The sequence below is a fragment of the Lepidothrix coronata genome, unplaced genomic scaffold (assembly GCF_001604755.1).
Source record: "Lepidothrix coronata isolate B3197 unplaced genomic scaffold, Lepidothrix_coronata-1.0 Scaffold23, whole genome shotgun sequence".
In the NCBI taxonomy this organism is placed as follows: Eukaryota; Metazoa; Chordata; class Aves; order Passeriformes; family Pipridae; genus Lepidothrix; species Lepidothrix coronata.
In genome coordinates, this window is record NW_016690203.1 from 7,130,246 (window position 1) to 7,147,746 (window position 17,501).

General features: G+C 58.2%; 1 protein-coding gene across 5 annotated transcripts in view; it reads left to right on the top strand.

Annotated features, from left to right (window-relative positions):
• Positions 1-5,323: 5,323 nt before the first annotated feature.
• MEF2D (myocyte enhancer factor 2D) overlaps positions 5,324-17,501 on the top strand; it is a 74,970-nt gene continuing 62,792 nt past the window's right edge. For 4 of the 5 annotated variants that reach the window (XM_017808463.1, XM_017808465.1, XM_017808466.1 and 1 more), the window contains exon 1: positions 5,324-5,407. The gene's annotated coding sequence lies outside the window, so the exon portion shown is untranslated. Of the gene's footprint in view, positions 5,408-6,456; positions 6,686-17,501 lie in introns of those variants that run through there. The other variant, XM_017808462.1, reaches the window with a different exon arrangement.

A 17,501-nucleotide genomic window follows, 5' to 3' on the forward strand; every position in this document is an offset into this window, starting at 1 on the left:
GAATCAGGGTCAGAGCCAGGAATCTCTGCCCCCCAAGAGCCTTGTGGTGCCAGTGCTCATGGCACGCTGCCCAGGCTTCCCGGCCTTGGGTCCAGGATCAGGGCGAATCCCGTTTTAAGGCAAAAGGTTATGGGCGGGAAGGAAGTAATCACAAAGCAAACACCACAGCCTTCTCCAGCCGCACATGGCTCTGGCACAATAAATAGAAGGGAAGGGACAAAAATAGCCCCCCGGGTTGCAGCGTGGTCACAGAGGGGAGGCAGGGCTGTGCTTTGGGGCAGGGGGTGCTCTCCTGCCCACCCTGACACCCTGAGTCACGGGGAAGGGGATGTCCTGCAGAGCTGGGGCTGTCAGACAACGTCCCAGAGCAGAAATGATGAGTGGGCTTCAGGGAAGGTACCTGAGCCCTTGCAAATCTCACTGCACCCCATATCTGAGCCCTTGGAAAACTCGCTGCATCCCATGCCCTGGCAGAGCTCTGGCACTTCCCCCTGCGTGCAAACCCCGTTCCCAGCCCCAGGACCCAGCCAAGCTGCACCGTAATTCGGGCAGAGGCAAAGCCCAGATGTAAAGGCACAAGGACTGGCTGGGGGCCCGGCAGCCGGGAAAAAAACCCAGGAGTCTGGCTCTGGCTTTGGAAGCAGGGTCAGGGAGCTCACACATCTGAAGCAAGCTGTCTTCCCTGGCCGCCAGAGCTGCTGATCCCCATTTGGGGTGGGTTTTGGAGCGCGGCAGGGAGGGAAGGAGGATGAGGGCACGGACCTGGAAGCAAAATGCGTTCATGCTCCTGTGCAAACCTTGCGACAGGAGAGGAAAAAAACCCCTCATCTCCCCCCAGCCTGCACTGCTTCCTCTCAGAGTGAGGTGGGAAACACCTCCCGACAGCACCAGCACCCCGGTGCCGTTTGGGTGAGGGGGTCACCGGGGCAGCCCCCCCCACCCCCGCTGGGCTCCCGCGCCCCCTCCCCACGCGGCCCCGCTCGGTGGGGTGCGCAGCTGGAGCCCTCCCAGGGCCCTGCCGCTTTAACCTGCCTCTCCCACGTGCTGTCTGGTTGTGCTGGAGACGGTGACGCAGGCAGGACGTCAATGGACGCTGTGGGAGAATTTAGACTTGGAGAGGAAGGGGGGGACAAGGAGGAAAGGGAGCGTTTGCAGGAGCGGGGGGCCGGCGGGGGTGCACGGCCGGGGCAAGGAGGGACCCCACAGCCAGCCTTGCAGGGTCACCCGGGAACAGCGCCGGCGGCTTTGCTCCGTGCAGTGTTCCCCCCTCCCCGCCCCGGGCATATGCTGGGGCCTCCGCCAGCTGCGAGGGCAAATAATCCTCCTCCCGCGCCCGAGCCGGGGTGGGCGGCGGGGGGGGGTGCTGGGGGGGCCACGTGAAGGCGATGCTTCCTCCCCGCTCGCACGGCCCCCCCGTCTCATCACCACACGTGTGCCACCCTTGTCCTCCTGCGGGTCGGGCATGCAGCTGGTGTGCTGCGCTGTGCCCTGGGCAAGTCACCCCGGCACGGGCACGGGGTCACGGGAGCCGCAGAGACAGGGCTGGCAGGGACCCTGAGGGTCATCGGGGCTGTCCCTCGGCTCGGGGCTGGAGAGTTGGGATTGATCCTGTGAGTGTATCTTTCTGCACAGCTCTGCTCCTCTCCCCACCCCCAAAGACAGGCTGTGTGACCACCAAGGGTATCACCCCCCCCTACCCCAGGCCAGGGTCCAGCTCATGTGGGGCTGACAGGACCCCCATCCCCTCTCTCACTTTCAGCTCTGCATCCCAAGGGCATCAGCATTGACAGGGACGAGCTGGCAGTGGCACTTCTATGCCAGCAAGTGATGAGATGAGCCATGAACTTTGTTTCCTCCCTGCATCCAACTCCGATCTTTAAGAGCCAAACTGGTCTCCCCGAAACTGGCATGGGAGTCTGCTCCTGCTTGGCTCAGAAGGAGGAATGGCGGCAGGGAGAGACAGAAAGTCGCGGCAAGGAGGGTGGAGATGCTGCTCCACGCACAGGACGCTGCTCTCGGCCTCCTGGCTTTGCCCCCAGCCCGCACGCCGCTCCTGTCCCTGCACTCGGTGTGGGAGAGGAACAAATGTTTTTCCCACTTTAGGTTTTTGGGTGTCTTTTATGGTTTTATTTTAATAGCCTGAGCGTGTAGGTGGCTGCATATCTCAGAAGACCCAGGAGTCCTGCCTTCTTCACGCTGGCATAGGGCAAGGGAAAGCAGTTTCCACTGTCAAGAGGCTGCGTACCAGCTGTACAGAGCAGCAGCCTGGTGTGGGAAGGGAGTTACTCAGCATTTGGTTCCCAAGAGACCAAAAAAAAACCAAAAACCAGCTCGAACTGACTTTCCAAAATACTTTGAGGTTCATAGTAATGTTCTTGTCTTTGTCTCATAAATATCCTGGGTTGGATCCTTCCCTCATTTCCATCCCGTAACTCATGGAGAGGCACCAGAGTGTGGCTGCTGCGCGTTATTCTGCCTATTTTTATTTTTTATTTCTTTGGATACATGATCTCAGTTGATTGGAAAACAAACCCCAGAGAATCCTTGAGGAGAGACTGCAAACAGCTCTTGGTGAGATGACTAATCCCATCTCTATCTAAACCAACAGCGTGCTAAAAATAACCCTATTTCTAACAATAAATATAATAAAATAACTAACTGACAACAAACAGCCCCAAAAAGCCAAACACACTTAAAAGTCCACTAGAAATATGTATCGGGATGGGGGAAGGAGCCAGCAGAAAACTGTGTCAGTGAGTCAGAGGGGTGGTGGAGGCTGAGGTGCCCGTGCCACCGGTGATGCTCGGTCGGATCCAGCCTCTCTGTCAGGACCATCTTTACCTCTCGCCCTAATGGAGATATTTGTGCCTTTGTTTTGTTTACTCCAGATCAATGTGGGGAAGGTGCAGAGGCACCAGATCGTGAGGAAGCTCAGCCCAGAGTCACCATCCTGACCCTCAGCACCTGCTGTCCCGCTGAGAGCCCTCGAGCGGGACCCCCTGCCCCAGCTTCGGGCTGCAGGTCCATCACCCCCCGGCCTGCTCCCTGCCCACCAGCCTCCCTGGCCCTGTGCTCATCACACACCTTGAATAAGTCGGATAATTTTCCGCCTACTTTCCACGCACCAGGAGCCTCCCACACCCAGTGTGTTGCAAAACAACCCCCTCAGCTGAGTCACCGGCATCGGGGAACCTCTTCCTGCCCTCCCGGCCTGGGATGGGGCTCAGGGCAGAGCCAGCCATGACGAAGAGTCCCTATAGGAGTACACCCCAGCCCCATCCTGTGTCACCCCAGGCTTTTGGGGAGGGAACTGGGTGTTTTGGGCTTGTGCAGTGCCCTGTGCCGTGGGGGCTGGCGCAGGGAGACCATGTGATGCTGTGTTAATGGCTATGGGCATAGTCTGGGTGAAAATGCAGTGACTCTGCCCCCATCCCCAGCAGCTCCCCTGCATCTGGTTTTGTGCTCCAAGGACACTGGGAGTGCCTGTATTCCCAGTGCTCCAGCTGAATGTGACCCAAAAGGACTTAGACATCCTTGTCATTGGTCCCCAGTCCCCCTTGTGCTGGGACAGTGGCCTTGTATGTGATAGAGTCATCACTTGGTATCCCTGATTTATGGGGCACTGGAGTCCTACTGGACTGGTGCTGGCTCCTTGCTGCTGGTATTGGAAGCTGGGCTGCATTCCACTGGTCAGGGGGACCCGTGAAACATCTCCTGTGGAGGCTCCAACCCCTGGCACAAGCTTTTTTCCACCGGGAGCAGTCCCACACCAGCCTCATTTTTATTTTTACTGCTTTGTGCAGCACGTGGGAGCCCGCCCAGGCCTGCCATGCCACGTGCAGCCCTGGGAAAGGAAAGCCTGTGCCCCATGCTGAGCCCCAGCTGTGCCATACAGCACTCCTCTGGCATTCCCAGTGGTGGGAGAACTCATCCAGTGGGAACACCAGCTCCTGCTGTGCCCCTCGTTGCGAACCTGGGGTGCAGGCAGGAGATCTGCAGCCTGCCAGCCATCAGCTCCATTCGAACCCCCAGCCCCGAGGCTTCTGGTGCCCACTGCCAGCACTGTCCTGAGGCCGTGGATGCACAGCACCAGACATGGCAGCAAGACAGGGACAGCACCCCCTAAAAAACAGAGTCCTGCCCCAATCCACAGCCCCAAACTGTCCTGGCATGGAGGTGGGAGTCACTGTTTGACCTGATGGATTTCTTGAGGGCAGCACACAGCAATTTATCCAGGTTGCAGCTACTGGAGGAGCAGGGAATGTAGTGTCCCGACTTGTAGCAGGGCCTGGGAGCTGTGGCCCTGCCACCAAGGAGCACATGGAGCCATCCCAGTGGTGGTGCCGCGTGCTCGGCTGAGCCCATGGCACTGCAGGAAGGGCCAGGGCAGGACTGGGCGCCCCAGGAGCCCTGGGAGGCCCCGGAGTCCTGTGCAGTGGGGATGCCAGAGGCAGGAGCAGCCCCTGGCCTGTGTCAGGGTAAAACGGGCAGGGTCATACCCACGAGGGGTCTGTGCTGGTGCCAGACACTGAACCGGGACCTTCCACTGCCTCTGAGTCCCAGATCCAGCATCCTGGCAGCAGAACTAGGACCTTCACGGGCAGCTGATGTCCTCCATATGGCTTTCGGGACACTCGGACCCCAGAGACCCACTGCTCTGAGCATGACACCCTATGGAAGCAGGGGCAGAACCCACCGTCCCCCCACCACCCCGGGGCAGCTGCCTCGGCCGCGGGGATGGGCTGGACCCCCCTTGCCCACCGACACGGGGGGGCCACGCCAGACCCTGCGGGGGAGAGAGGGGAGGTCCCGGCTCTGCCCCCCCTCGGCCTCGGTCCCCTCCCGGTCCCCTCGCGGTCGCCCCCCCCGCCGCGGCCATTGGCCGCCCGCGCCGCCGCCGCCGCCCCTGACGCTGGGCCGGGCCCGGCCATGGTCGCTCCCCGCCGGCTCCGCCGCAGCCCCGGCAGCGGCCGGTCCGCGCCCCGCTCAGGTGGGTCCCTCTCGCTCTTCTTCGCCGATTTGGTTTGTTTATTTTTTTGTTTCCTTTTTTTTTTAATTGTTCTTTTAAATTATTTTTTTTTTTTTTTTAACGTTTCGCGATTCTGGCGCTACTTCCGAGAACGCCTCCCTCCCTTCCTCTCCCCGGGCAGCCTTCGGGGGAGGGGGGGCGCCTGTCGGTGTTTGGGGTGGGGGGAAGCGGAGAGACCCCCCCGACCGCCGCGCGGTGCCGCCCCGAGGCGGCGGGGATGGGCGGGGGCGGCGGCGGCACATCCTCCCCCCGCGCCCCCCTCCTGCCTCCTCCCCCTGCCGCTTCAAAACAAACCGTCACCAAAATGGTGCAGAGGTGAAGGAGGGAGCGGGAGGAAGGGGAAGAGGCGGCGGCTCGGCCTGGGCGCTGCGGGGACAGGTGAGGGGGGTGCGGGACACGGGGCGGGGGGTGTGGGGCGCGGGGGTGGTGCAGGACACGGCGGGATGCGGGACGCGGGGGGATGCGGTGGCCGGGTGCGACGCGCCGGGATGGTCCCGCTGGGTGCTGCCGATGGGGCGGGGGCAGCACTGGGGGTGCCCACCCCGCCCCGGGGCGGTGGGCTGCGTCCCCGTGGGACATCCGTGGTGACGGCCCACGAGCCCACCCGCGACACCGCGGCCACCCCCGAGTGGGACCCGCCGCGGCCTGGCAGGACCCGGGGAGAAGCAGGGCCCAGCGGCTTTCGGGGGCTGGGGGCTGCCTTCCCGCGGGATGATGACACGGGGGAGCTGTGGCGGGACCCGCCGGTGAGGCTCGAGGTGCCGGTGTGGGCTGCGGTTTGATTGGCAAGAGCAGATTTTGGGAGAGCCGGCGGTAAATCGAGTCCCGGGAGCGTCCATGCCTTGGCCGAGCGCCGGCTCCGGAGCCCGACAGCTGGGATTGTTTGTGCGGGGGGGCTCAGTGCCGTGGTGGGGGGCAAACCCCAGCACTGCCCCCGCGGCCACCCCGGGGCGGCGAAAGCTTCCTTGGCTCGGCGGTGCGAGGGGCCAGGGTGCCGGGGCGGGATGCAGTGACAGGGCGTCCGGCATCTGCGGCTGTTCGGCATCCGTGACGCCTGCTTGCCCGCGGTTTATCCCTTCCCTGCAGTTCCCAAACCCCTTTGGCTTTGTCATTGGCTTTTATTTTTTTATTTATTTTCCTCCCCCCCGCTCCCCCCGCCTTGCGCACGAGAGCAGCACACCGTCAGCGAGACACACGTGTGTGCTTGCTTCCCTCTTCCCCCCGGGAGCCCCATGGCACCCCTGGCTCTGCATGGCCACCAGCTGAGCTGACCCCCCCCCCCTTCTCATCCTCCCCGGCTGGCGGAGCTGCCACAAGGTTTTGGCCGGTGACTCCCTGCTGCTGAGGGGAGGGGTCCGGGCAGGCACACAGACACTGGTGCTGGTGCAAATTCCCCTGGCACTTTGGCTCAGCGCCTCTGTCTGTCTGCCTGCCTTCAAGGGAAGGCCTGATCTTGCCCCTCCAAAGCCCTTTCTCCCACAGTGCCTGTGGCCACACGTAGGTTTTTGGGCTGGCTCTGCTCCACCAAGGTGGTTGTTCTCAAAGCACTGTCCCAGGACAGCCAGCCTGAATCCTCGCTGCCGACAGGGACAGGGCTTTGCCAACCTCAGTGCGATGGGGATGCTCACCAGGTGAGGCTGCGGATTTTGGGTGTAGGTAAGGGTTATTCTGGGTATGTTCTTCCCTTCCCTGAGCCGATTTGGTGCTGGTGGCCCTGGCCTGGGAGTGTTGGGGCTGCTCGTGTCCCTTGGGAACTCAAAGTGAGCTGCCTGCCCTGCCCTCGGGATTGCTGTCATGGGCTCCTGAAGGTCATAGACCTCTGGACGGGCCTCATGGCTTCTCCTTTCCTCCCCCACCACCTTGTCCTTCAGCCCCTGCAGTTGTCGTGGCTTTGCCAGGCTGAGGCATCCACACTTGTGCTGGCTCGGAGCAGGTGGCTGATGTCCCCGCAGCAGTGGGGCCGCTGCTCGGGTTTCTCCAGTGCCTCTGCCACGGCAGGGATTTAACATGCTCGTTTTGAAGGGGCATTAGCTGCCGTGTGTCAGGTGGCTCGGTGCTTCCCCTCCTGCCCCGGCTCTTCCCAGGGCACAAAGCGGCTTGGGGGCTCCTTGGGCTGAGTGGTCACATCCGTGCACGTGCTCGGTCCTGCTGGGGGGCTCTGGGAACCTTGGGAAGTGCCAGCTTTGTCAGCCAGTGACCTTGGGCATGTCCCTGTGCTTCCCCATGCTTTGGTGTTGCTCTGGGAGGAGGGGGTGGTTAATGAGTTTAATTGGGTTTAATTCCCCCCTCCTCACTGCTGTGGGGCTCTTGGCTGCGCTTGGGAAGTGTAACTGCAGAGCTGGAAAGGACTGTTGCTATTTCGTGCTGTCCCCGAGCGGGCAGGGCGGAGGCATGGACGGTGCTGGAGTCACCCAGGGTGGATTTTTCCCAGGCTGCCAAGTGAAACAAGTGGGGTCTGAGTCTCATTTAACGCTGCAGCCCTTTATTGCGACTCTGGCAACGTAAAGGAGCCTAAATATGGTCATAAACCACATCCACACTTCAAGGTCCCTCCATACTGCCAGGGCAGCCTCACAGCGGCTTTGTGTGAGAGAGAACAAAGCCAAAAGTGTCGGACGAAAAGTACGGGAGTGGGACCCAGCTGCCGCGGTGCTGGCGCGTGCCGGGAGCCAGTGCCGGCAGCTGTCTGGCAGGGAGGTGTCAATGCTGGTGCAAGCCCCGGCTCATGGAGAGAGGACGGACATGAGGATTGGGGGAGATGCTGCCTAGCTCATCCTGAAGGAACAGGAGAGCTTGGACGGGGTGTGGAGGGCTCAGTATGGGCTCTTTCCCTGGGACCCTGGGCGAGTCTTTTAAATCTAGAAAAGCGTCTGTGGCGAGGGGCAGAAATTGCTTTTCCCTCTTCTTTCCAAGCCAGAGTGCTTCCCAGGGTCGGGTTGACATCGCTTGGAGCATGCCGGGAGGGACCTGCCACTGGCTGCTGTGTGGTGTCCCTCCTGTGTCATGGATTGCAGGGCCATGGCTGTTTTGGGAACAGAGAGGACAGAGGGGAGGGATGTGGGTTGCTGGCATCAACTCCACTTCGCTGGACCACTGCTGCCCCACTGGGTGCCCCCAACAGCCCAGTGCTGGTGACCTGCCATGTGGAGCCATGGTGGTGTGAGCCAGCCTGGAAGGTGATGCCTGAGGCTCGGGAAGTGAGCAGACAACATCCCATTTAAATCCCGTTAATACCTGGGAGTGCACACGGAGGTGGCCCAAGCCACGGTGAGCTGCACGGGCAGTGGTGGGGCTGCCGTGCTGATGCCATGTCTGTGCCGTGCCGGACTTCCCCATCTGCAACCAGAGCTAAAAATATCCCCCTGCCTCGCCCCGCCGCCGTCCCATCTGTTTGGAGGGCAAACTCCTCGGGCCAGGGACTCTTTCTTATTTTCATCACTATTTTGGCAGTTCCTGGAGGCTGAGCCGTCCCGAGTTCAGAGGTGACTCTATTGCAGATGACAGTCCTGCCCCCAGGAAGGTTCGGCTCTGCCGCTGAGCCCGACGCGGTGAGCAGAAAGCAAGTGAGTCAGAGGAGGAGGAGGAGGAGGAAGGCTGGGGAGGCACGGAAACCCGTGGCCATGCCAGTGCTGTGGGGCAGGCACCAGGTGCCCCCGGCCACACGGGCCCTCCCTGTGCTGGCAGGACTGTGGGGTGCATCACCCCCTGCCTCCCCCCCGCTGGTGTCTGAGACTTCACCACCTGATGCACCTCTCAGGGGTTTGGTTTTGTTTTTTCTTTTCCTTTTTTCCTCTAATTAGGGAAGCTTTCAATGAAGAGCTGAAATTTGTTAATCACTTTGTTTGATCAGAGCTCAGGCAGTGCTGAAAACCTCTAGGTTTTTCCCTCTGCCTGTGTGAGCAGCAGTTTGCTTTTGCTTTCAAGATGGATCTTGCCGTCTGCCTGCCAGCAGCTCTGCCTCCCCGGATCTGTCGGTTTGCATCTCGCACTCCACTTTGCTTTGCTTGTGGTTCTTCTTTAATTTTTCCTTTTCCCTCACTCTTGGTGTCTCCTTGCTGTAGGTCCTCACCACTTACAAAACAGACAAGAGGCTGCATCCTTTAAAAAATTGTTAAAAACGTGCCCACTTGGAGCAAGGGTTTGTTAAATATGCAGGAAATCAATTTGGGGTGATTTATTTTGGGAGGGGTAGGCTGTACGTTTGCTTTCTCTTAAATGGGGGCTAAAAAGATGAGGAAGCAGGACCACTGAACTGCACAGGGAGAGTTTTTTGGGGAAACTCAGCCTGTTTTTGTGTGGGTCACGCCGAGGCTGGGGGTGTGCAGCAGCTGCTTCCTGATTCCCTCGCTGCTTTCCTGAGCTGTAGGTGAACCCTGTATAAAAGGGGGTGATGAGATGAGGTCTGTGCAGTGGTTCTAGGGCTCCTCGCTGCCACCTTCCTTGTCACCTGGAGGGGTCTGGTCGCAGTGAGATGTCCCGGTTGTCGTTGAGTGCTGGGATGCCAAAGCAGCTGCCGGGGCCTGTTCCTGATGCTGAGTGCTGTTGTGGCACCCAGTGGGACTTTAAACAGCTTCGTGCCACTCTGGTCCCCAGGGGAGCGGGCACACGGTGCTGCTGCTCCCTGGCTGCCAAAAGCGAAGCCTGAATTGGCGGGAGCGGTGCTGGGCGGGTGTCTCGGTGCATGCAGTGAGGACGAGGTGGAAGGGCGGGGTGATGCCTGTGCCGGGATGTGTCAGGCTCCTGCCACCACCCAGGAGCCACCGTGGTGTCCCATCCCCAGGCAGCCAGACCAGACTGTGCCAGGGCCGTGCATTTCACTCCGTGCCGAGCAGGACACGTATGATTTCCCAACATGCAATTAGCCGTTGGTTTTCCTGGAGGCGGCGCACGGCTGTGCCCGCGGCTGCTCATGGAGGGGGTCGGCAGCACCCACGGCCCTGACCATCCTCTCTTTAATTGATCAGTGCTAATTGGAGTCCAGAGGGGGGGAGCTGAGTCCCTGCCATCTGTGCTGGCCGTGCCCTGGCGCCCAGGTCCTGCCGGCGTGGTAGCTCAAGGTCAGAGCCGTGCGCGGTGGCTTTGGGCTGCTGCCGGGCATGAGCCGGCACGGGGTGAAAGAGCTCCCCCCTCCTGTCCTGAGTCAGTGGTGTTTGGGGTTGGAAAGGGGGTAATTAAGTGACCTATTTCTGGGCAGGGAGGAAGGGAAGGAGGAGGAATCATTTTTCTTTCCAGAGCTTCAAACAGCTTCCAGCAAGCGTCCGGCACAAACCCAAAACCGCTTCCAAGAGGAGGTGCCTCTGTCGCCCCCCAGCTGGGGGGCTTGGGGCACGGGTGGGGGGCTGTGGGCTGTGGGGAAGGGTGACCTCCCACTGCAGCACTGCTGCCGCATTGGCCTTTTTTTTTGGAAGGAGGCAGGGCAAATCCATGGCTCCTGAATTTTTTTTCCTCCCAGCCCCAAAAAATAGTAACGAGATTTGGGAGGCAGCCTGTGAGGTCCCCGACCTGAGCCCACCCCAGGGCTGCCAAGGGATCATCTTAGAATTCCCAGTAGGATTCCTCCTCCTCATCCTTCTCCTGCAATACGGGAGATTATCAGCAGGAGGTGGATCCTGCAGCCCTGGGGGTGCTGGGACTGTCGGCAGGGGGGTTCCTGCTCCTGAGGATGCGGTGAAGCTTTGGGTGGAAGGTGCTACTGATGGATATAAGCAGTGCTTATAAATAGCCCTGCTTGAAAGTTTTCATCTTCGTTTTAAATGGAAGTGCCTTTTGGAACAAAGTGACTTTCCTCCATCCTTTTGGAAAGCATCTTTTTTTTTTCTCTTATTTTGAAGATGAAATTTTTCTTTTTACTTTTAAATGTTTTCCTTTCCAATTATTGGAAGACTTCAGGGAAAAATTGCTAGGCGCCATATTCAGGAACACATCCCATGTCGTGCAGGTGGAGAAAATATGTGGGGTCAGATTAGTTTGGTTTGGTTTTCCTTAGAAAAGAAATTGAGAATGGAAAATGTTCAAGGCATCAGTGACACTTTTCTGTTAAAGCTGACAAAATTTGGGGGGCTGAAAAAATGGAGTTTGCTTAAAACCTGCTGCATCAAGTGTAAGAAAAAAAACACCCCTTTAAATAAATTAAATAAATTGGATGAAGAACTTCAGTTTAGTGAAAAACTGGCAGCATTTCTGGGCTTCTGTCTGGAATTTTTCAGTTGTAAAACCTGAAATCCTCCCCCACCCCAAGCAGTAACCTTGAGACACAGCGCCGGAGCAGGAGTTTCCACTGACAGGGAAGAAAAAAATTAAAATAAAGAATGTAGACAAATTATTTTGACCGACCAGCCTTTTTTTTTTGTTGCAAGGGCAGTCACTGAGACCAACCTGCCCCTGGGCCGTGGTGGTCAGTCCTGGGACCAGAAGATAAACCAGCGTCATGCAGGGCTGGGGCAGGGGGTGGCTGGGATTTGGCTCCAGGCACAGGTGCTCCTGGTCTGTGGTGGCATCTGTGGGAGAGGACTTTCTGCAAGCTCGGGACTGCCAAGAAATGCATGTTTTTCACCAGTCTTGGATGGTCCGGAGGCAGAGAGGGGTCATGTGTTTGTGTAACCATAGGCTGAGCTGTTGAGGTGTTGTCTAAATATCCCGATAAATGTCCCCATGGAGCTGGTACCCACAGGCTTCCCACTGCCATCAGAGCAAGCTCCCAGGCTTGAGAGGAACAGCTTGTCTGGTCTGAATGCCAGTGGTGTCCATCCCTGGGCTGTAGTGTCCTGTGGCAAACGTGGCACCTCCTCCAGGAGGGGACCCCGGTGCTGCTCGGGTGGACAATGAGTGGCAGGTTGGAGTGGCTGAAGACCCCAGAGCTTGTTAAAATCCTGGCATTGCTGGAGCCTGGCTCTGCCACCAGCACCCTCTCCCTGCTGGGCACTGTAGGGGGAATTTTTGCCTTTTAAAATTCCACTGCAGGGAGCTCTGGCTTTGGCTCTGCCATGAACACGGAGCCTGGCATGTGGCACTCGGACCAGTTCAGAACTTGCTGGAAAAACCATGGGGGAAAGCAAATCATTTGTGTGTGTCACTGAGCATCTCCTTCGGCACTGGCATCACCGGGGAGGTTGTGGCAGAGGCGAGGAGGTGCCTTCAGGCATGGTCATCGCAGACTCATGGAATGGTTTGGGTTGGAAGGGACTTAAAGATCATTTCGCTCCAACCCTTGGGTTTATCCCAGGGGATAAACCACATTTTCCCTGGATATGTGTCTCTGCCCTTAGGAAAGCCCTCTGAAAACAGCAAATTTATTTCAATAACTGGGACAGGGTGGAAGGGTTGGGTGGAGGCAGAGCTTGCTTGGACGTGGGCTTAGGACAGTTTTCCATCTGGTATTCTGGTGAGGAGCAGCACTTGGGATCACATGGACAGTGTGTGCATGCCAGGCTCTCCTTCAAGAGCATGGACCAGTGTGGGGGCTCCCAGGAAGGGCTCAGGGCTGTGGGTTGGGACGTAGCCGGAGTCAGGCCTTATCTCCAGCCTCATTTCTTGGGTGATGCTTCCCCAGAGAGCTCCATGCACTGCTGGACATCTCACTTTGTGTGACTTAGGAGGACTCGATGCCTCGTCTCCAGGGTTTTAAGCACAGGGATCAATCATGGATCCATCCTCAACCTTCCCTGACTCGGCATGGCTGTCCTTCCCACGCGCCGGCAATGAGCTGCCAGGAAAACTAGCACCTCTCGGCTCGCTCGTTCAAAAATATCCCCGGCCCCGCGCGGATGCCGCTGCCAAGATGGGGAGCGGAGCCGGCGCTACCTCTTTGCAGAAATCTGTCGCCTTGCTCAGCGGAGGGGAGGCTGGGAGGGAGGCTGGGAGGGAGGCTGGGAGGGAGGCTGGGAGCCGTGGAGAGCCAAGCCCCAGTGCTTTCTAAAATAGAAGCAGAACAAATGGTTGGAGCAGGATGCTGGTGGCAAAGGCAGCCAAGGCTCTTCCCACGGCAGCTGGTGGCTGCTTCTTGCTCCTCCATCAATCCTCTCCCCAGAGCTGGCGTTTCCTTGTGGGGGGAGAGACAAGCATCTGGCTCTTGGGGCGGCCTGGGGCACAGCGGTGGTTTTTGGGGTTTGGTGTGACCTCCTGGGTTTTTGGAGCTTTGAGTGGGCTGTGAGGATGGTGGGCAGGAGGGGGTTTGGTCGGCGTGTGCCACAGCAGCGTGTGCCAGTGCGAGATAAGGAGGAGATGAGTTGGGTGGCGCCAGTTGCTGAAGGGACTTTGTCCCAAAACAATGACACAGGTGCCGGGTTGAGCCGTGGGCACGGCGTGGGCAGTGGGTGCTGACCTGGTGTGTCAGAGGGCTGAGCACGGCTCCGTGCTCACAGGAGGGGTGGGGGGTCCTGGTGGGGTGAGTTGCTGGTTGCTCCTGGGGTCCCCAGGTGTTCTGGGAGCTGCATTCGGGCCAAACTCTCCCTCCTCCAAGGGACTGCTGCTGGGGAAAGGCCAAGGGCTGGGTTCCTCACTGCCCTGCTCCCCTTCAGACGCTGCTCCTGAGGGGACGAAGCTGCCCGTCCTTGCTCTGGCCACTGGCACCCAGGAGAGGAAATGGTGAGCCCAGGTCTCCTCGCAAATCGAGAGAGTTTGGAAAAAACCTGTTAGTTGCCCTCAGGTCTTTGAGCTTTAGGGCCAGACGTGTGTGTGTTAGTGAGGAAGACTTCACGCCTGGCTTTGCACCAGAGAGGGTTGCTCCACCTGGACAAGGTGGAAGTGGGAAGGTCGGGAAGATGCTTCCCATAAGGGGAGATGTTCTTGCCTTGTCCTTTCCAGGGAAGAGAACCGGCCACATCGAGCTCAGCATCAGCTGGGGTGACCTTGAGCGCCTTTGCTTGGTGAGGGAGGCTGCTTTGCATGCCCTGTCCCCACCAAGCATCGGGGTCTTTTTGTTATGCAAATGCATCTTTGGTTTTAGCTTCACAGAGATAAATACCTTTGAGGCTAAATCTGGAGCTTGGGGCACTGCTGAAAGCGCCCTGATGGCCCAAGGGCTGACAGGTCGGATGCTGAAGGTGGTGGTTTGGGGGTTTGGCTTTGCTTTGGGCATGGAAACAAAACGCTCTCTGTTTTTCCGCCTGGAGTTATACAAGATTTTTTTGCAGCGAGGAGCATTGCAAGCCCTGGTGGGGGGTCCTTGGCATTCACTGCCCCATGCCTGGATTTCCTACTTTTGCAATGATGTGCTGTGGGGTTTTTTTAAGCATTTAGAACTCAGGAGACCCTTTTGCCCCAGCATCACATCGCCCTCTGAGGACCCCCACTGAGCTGTTCCCAGGCACTGTGGCTCCAGTGCAGGACCGATGGTGATGTCTCCATTCCCCCTGGTGCTGACCACCTGCGTTTTGCTGTTGGGGTCCTTCTCCTGCCCCTCAGAGCGAGGCTGAGGGGTGCAGGCTGCACGGCCGGATCAGTGCCGGACGCTGTGCCGGGTGCCGCGCACCGGACCGGAGCCTTTTTCTCACCTCCCTGCTCGCGCGTGGGCGAGCGTGGTGTGGGCCTGGCGTTCCCTGGGGCTCTCTGGCTTCCTCTGGGACCCTGTGAGCCCCTAGCAGCCTGTCTCCCTCGTGATGGGGGGGGTCACAGGCCGTTAGGCTGGGTTTGGGCAGAGGTGTTTGTGTGCAATCTTATTTTTATTTGTGTGTCTTTCGGAAATTTTTCGTCACGGCGGGTGCCGGTTCAGTGCCTGACGATGGGGCGAGAAGGGGTGCGAGGAGGATGGAAACGTGGCTAAAACTGGTTTAGGTTCTGCTCATGCAATTTTGCTGTTTCTGTGCCGTAGGAGAGCTTGAGGCTGCTGGGATTTGGGGGGGCTGAAGCCCTCAGGTTAACAGTCCAAACCTCCAATGGGGTCACGGGTCACCTACGAGCCTGAAAACTCATTGACATCAGCCCAGGGGCTCTTTGGGGCTGAACCATGATAGTGTGACACTAAGAGCACCCAGAGGTGTCTCATGACCTTGCAAAAACACAGGGCAGTGGTGGTTTTTTTTCTAATTGGGAGCTGGACAGGAACTCAGGATCTCCCACATCCTGCTGCTGATGGGATGCCACTGGGACCTGCCATGGGCAGAGCAGGGCAGAAAGGAAAGGTGGTGGGGAATAAAGGTAAAAAGGGGAGGGCAGCTCTTTTGGAGCCGCTTCTTTGCAAAGTAGGTTGGTTTTGGCCCCGTCCAGGTGCTGAGCCATGGTGGGCAAGACTAAAGCCACCCCAAAATAGGGTGTTCCTCCACAGGTTTGCCTCGGGTTCCGCAAGGTCTGCTGCATCTCCCAAAGCCCTGCAGGGTCTGTAGCATCCATGCCCAGGGAAGCTGCTGCCCAAACAGTGCCCCAAAGTGGGTACTCTGGCCCGGGGACTGGAGCAAATCCACATTCCAGGGAAGAGAAGGCTCCAGGGAGACCTTGGAACCCTTTCCAGTGCCTAAAGGGGCTCCAAGAGAGCTGGAGAGGGACTTTGGACAAGGGTCTAGAGTGACAGGACAAGGGGGAATGGCTTCCCACTGCCAGAAGGCAGGGTTAGATGGGAGATTGGGACGGAATTCTTGGCTGTGAGGGTGGTGAGGCCCTGGTCCAGGTTGCTCAGAGAAGCTGTGGCTGCCCCATCCCTGGAAGTGTTCAAGTGTTGGACAGAGCTTGGAGCAACCTGGTCTAGTGGAAGGTGTATCTGTCCATGGCAGGGGGGTGGAGTGAGACGGGCTTTATGGTACCTTCCAACCCAAATCATTCCATGATTCCCTGAATCCCTCCAGCTGCAAAACAGCCCTGCTCCTCCGGCATCTGCTGCTCAAGCCAAGGTGCTGCCTTGGTTCTTTCTTTTTTTTTTTAATTCTTTTTCCCTAAATGTGTTACCAGTGCAGCTCGTCCATATTTCCACCACCTTCTCCCTCCTGTTCTCGTGCTGAAGTCTATAATGCTGAAATTATAGCATCCCCCTCGTCACCATGGCAACGAGCAGGGATGTATTTAAAAAAAAAAAAAAGGACCAGAAGCCCTCCAAGGATTATGACTTCAGTGAGGGATCAGGCTGGAGGGGAATCTGGGTCACGGCTGGAGCAGACTTTTCTTCCAGCCTGTCTTCAGTAATTCCCCTCACAGCGCCCGGGGCCGCGTCAGGGCAGGGCAGAGCTGCTGCTGGCACCCATGGGTGCCCCTGGGGGGTTCAGCTGCCCCAGGAGGTGCTTCCCTCCCTCTGTATGAGATCACTCATCACCCGTGTACACCCTGGGAAAGAGCATCCTCTGCAAGCTCAGTATTCCCACCCAAAATCCAGGCATTTTAACCAAAAGTCTTTTTGATTCCCAAGTGTGTGGTGCCTGCAGGAGTGCCAGAGCCTTGCTCCCCCTCCACCCCTCTTTGTGCAGTGCAAGTTTTCTCTCTTATCCCCCAAAATAAACAGGACTTTTTTTTTTATACAATTTTTTTTCTCCTCTTCTTTTTTTTATTTTTTTTCCTCCCTTTTTCCACACCCCCAGAGCCGCTGTTGCTGGTGGCAGAGAGCCCAGACTCTGTAGGAACTCAGAAATGCTGCAGATCCAAGCCCCGGCTGCCCTCTCTGTTTCGCAATCCTTTGGAGTGGAGTTGGGGGGAGAGAGAAGGAATAAAATGGGAGGGGATTTTTTTTTCTTTATTAGAGATTTATAGACTTTCCCACCAGTAGGGACAAGGAGCTGGAGCCGAGCGGCCAATTTCCTACAGTAAGTTTCCAACACTGCTCCTCTCTGGCCTTTGTGAAACCCTCTGCAGCCTCGCCTACGGTGGGTTGGGTTGGTTGAATTTTTGGAAAACCACTGGAGATGCTGGCGGGGGGGGGGTTGGCGGGGCGAGGGCTGCTGGCGCGGGGGGTTGGAGTTTGTCTCCGTGGGCTGGCACCTCCCACGGGTTAGGTGATGCTAAGGGCCAGGAAAAATCAGCTCAGGTGGGTTTTCTGAGATGTTAAAGCCTTTTTTCTACCTATTTTTTGGTCGCATGTGAACCCTTCGGCTTGGACTTCCTGGTGGTGTCACAACAACCACTGGCAGCTGCCGGTACCCCCGTGCTGCTGGGGCACCTTCCCCGTCATCCTCATCCCCCTCAGCCATTCGGCCTCTTGAGGTTTGTGGTCCATTTATTTTTAGGTAATTGCAGTGTCCGAGTGCTGGAGTGGCTGGTCAGTACCACGCAGCCGGACAAGGGAGGGGTTTGTTGGCCAGTGTATTTTAAGCAGTTGGTTTCTTACAGACGAGAGCCTGGCGAGCTCCTTGTGCTGGTGTGGAGGAGCTCGGCTGATGCCGTGGTGCCTTCTGTTCCCACATGGGCCACTTTACCTGTGCCTTGTGCCGGGCACAGGGCAGGGTGCGAGGGTTCGGCTCCTGGCTCCGCTCTGGACCTTCATGCAGGATCTGCCCCCCCTCTAGTGCTCCACGGGAGGAAAAAATCCTCCCTTGAACTGTGCCTGTATGAGATCTGA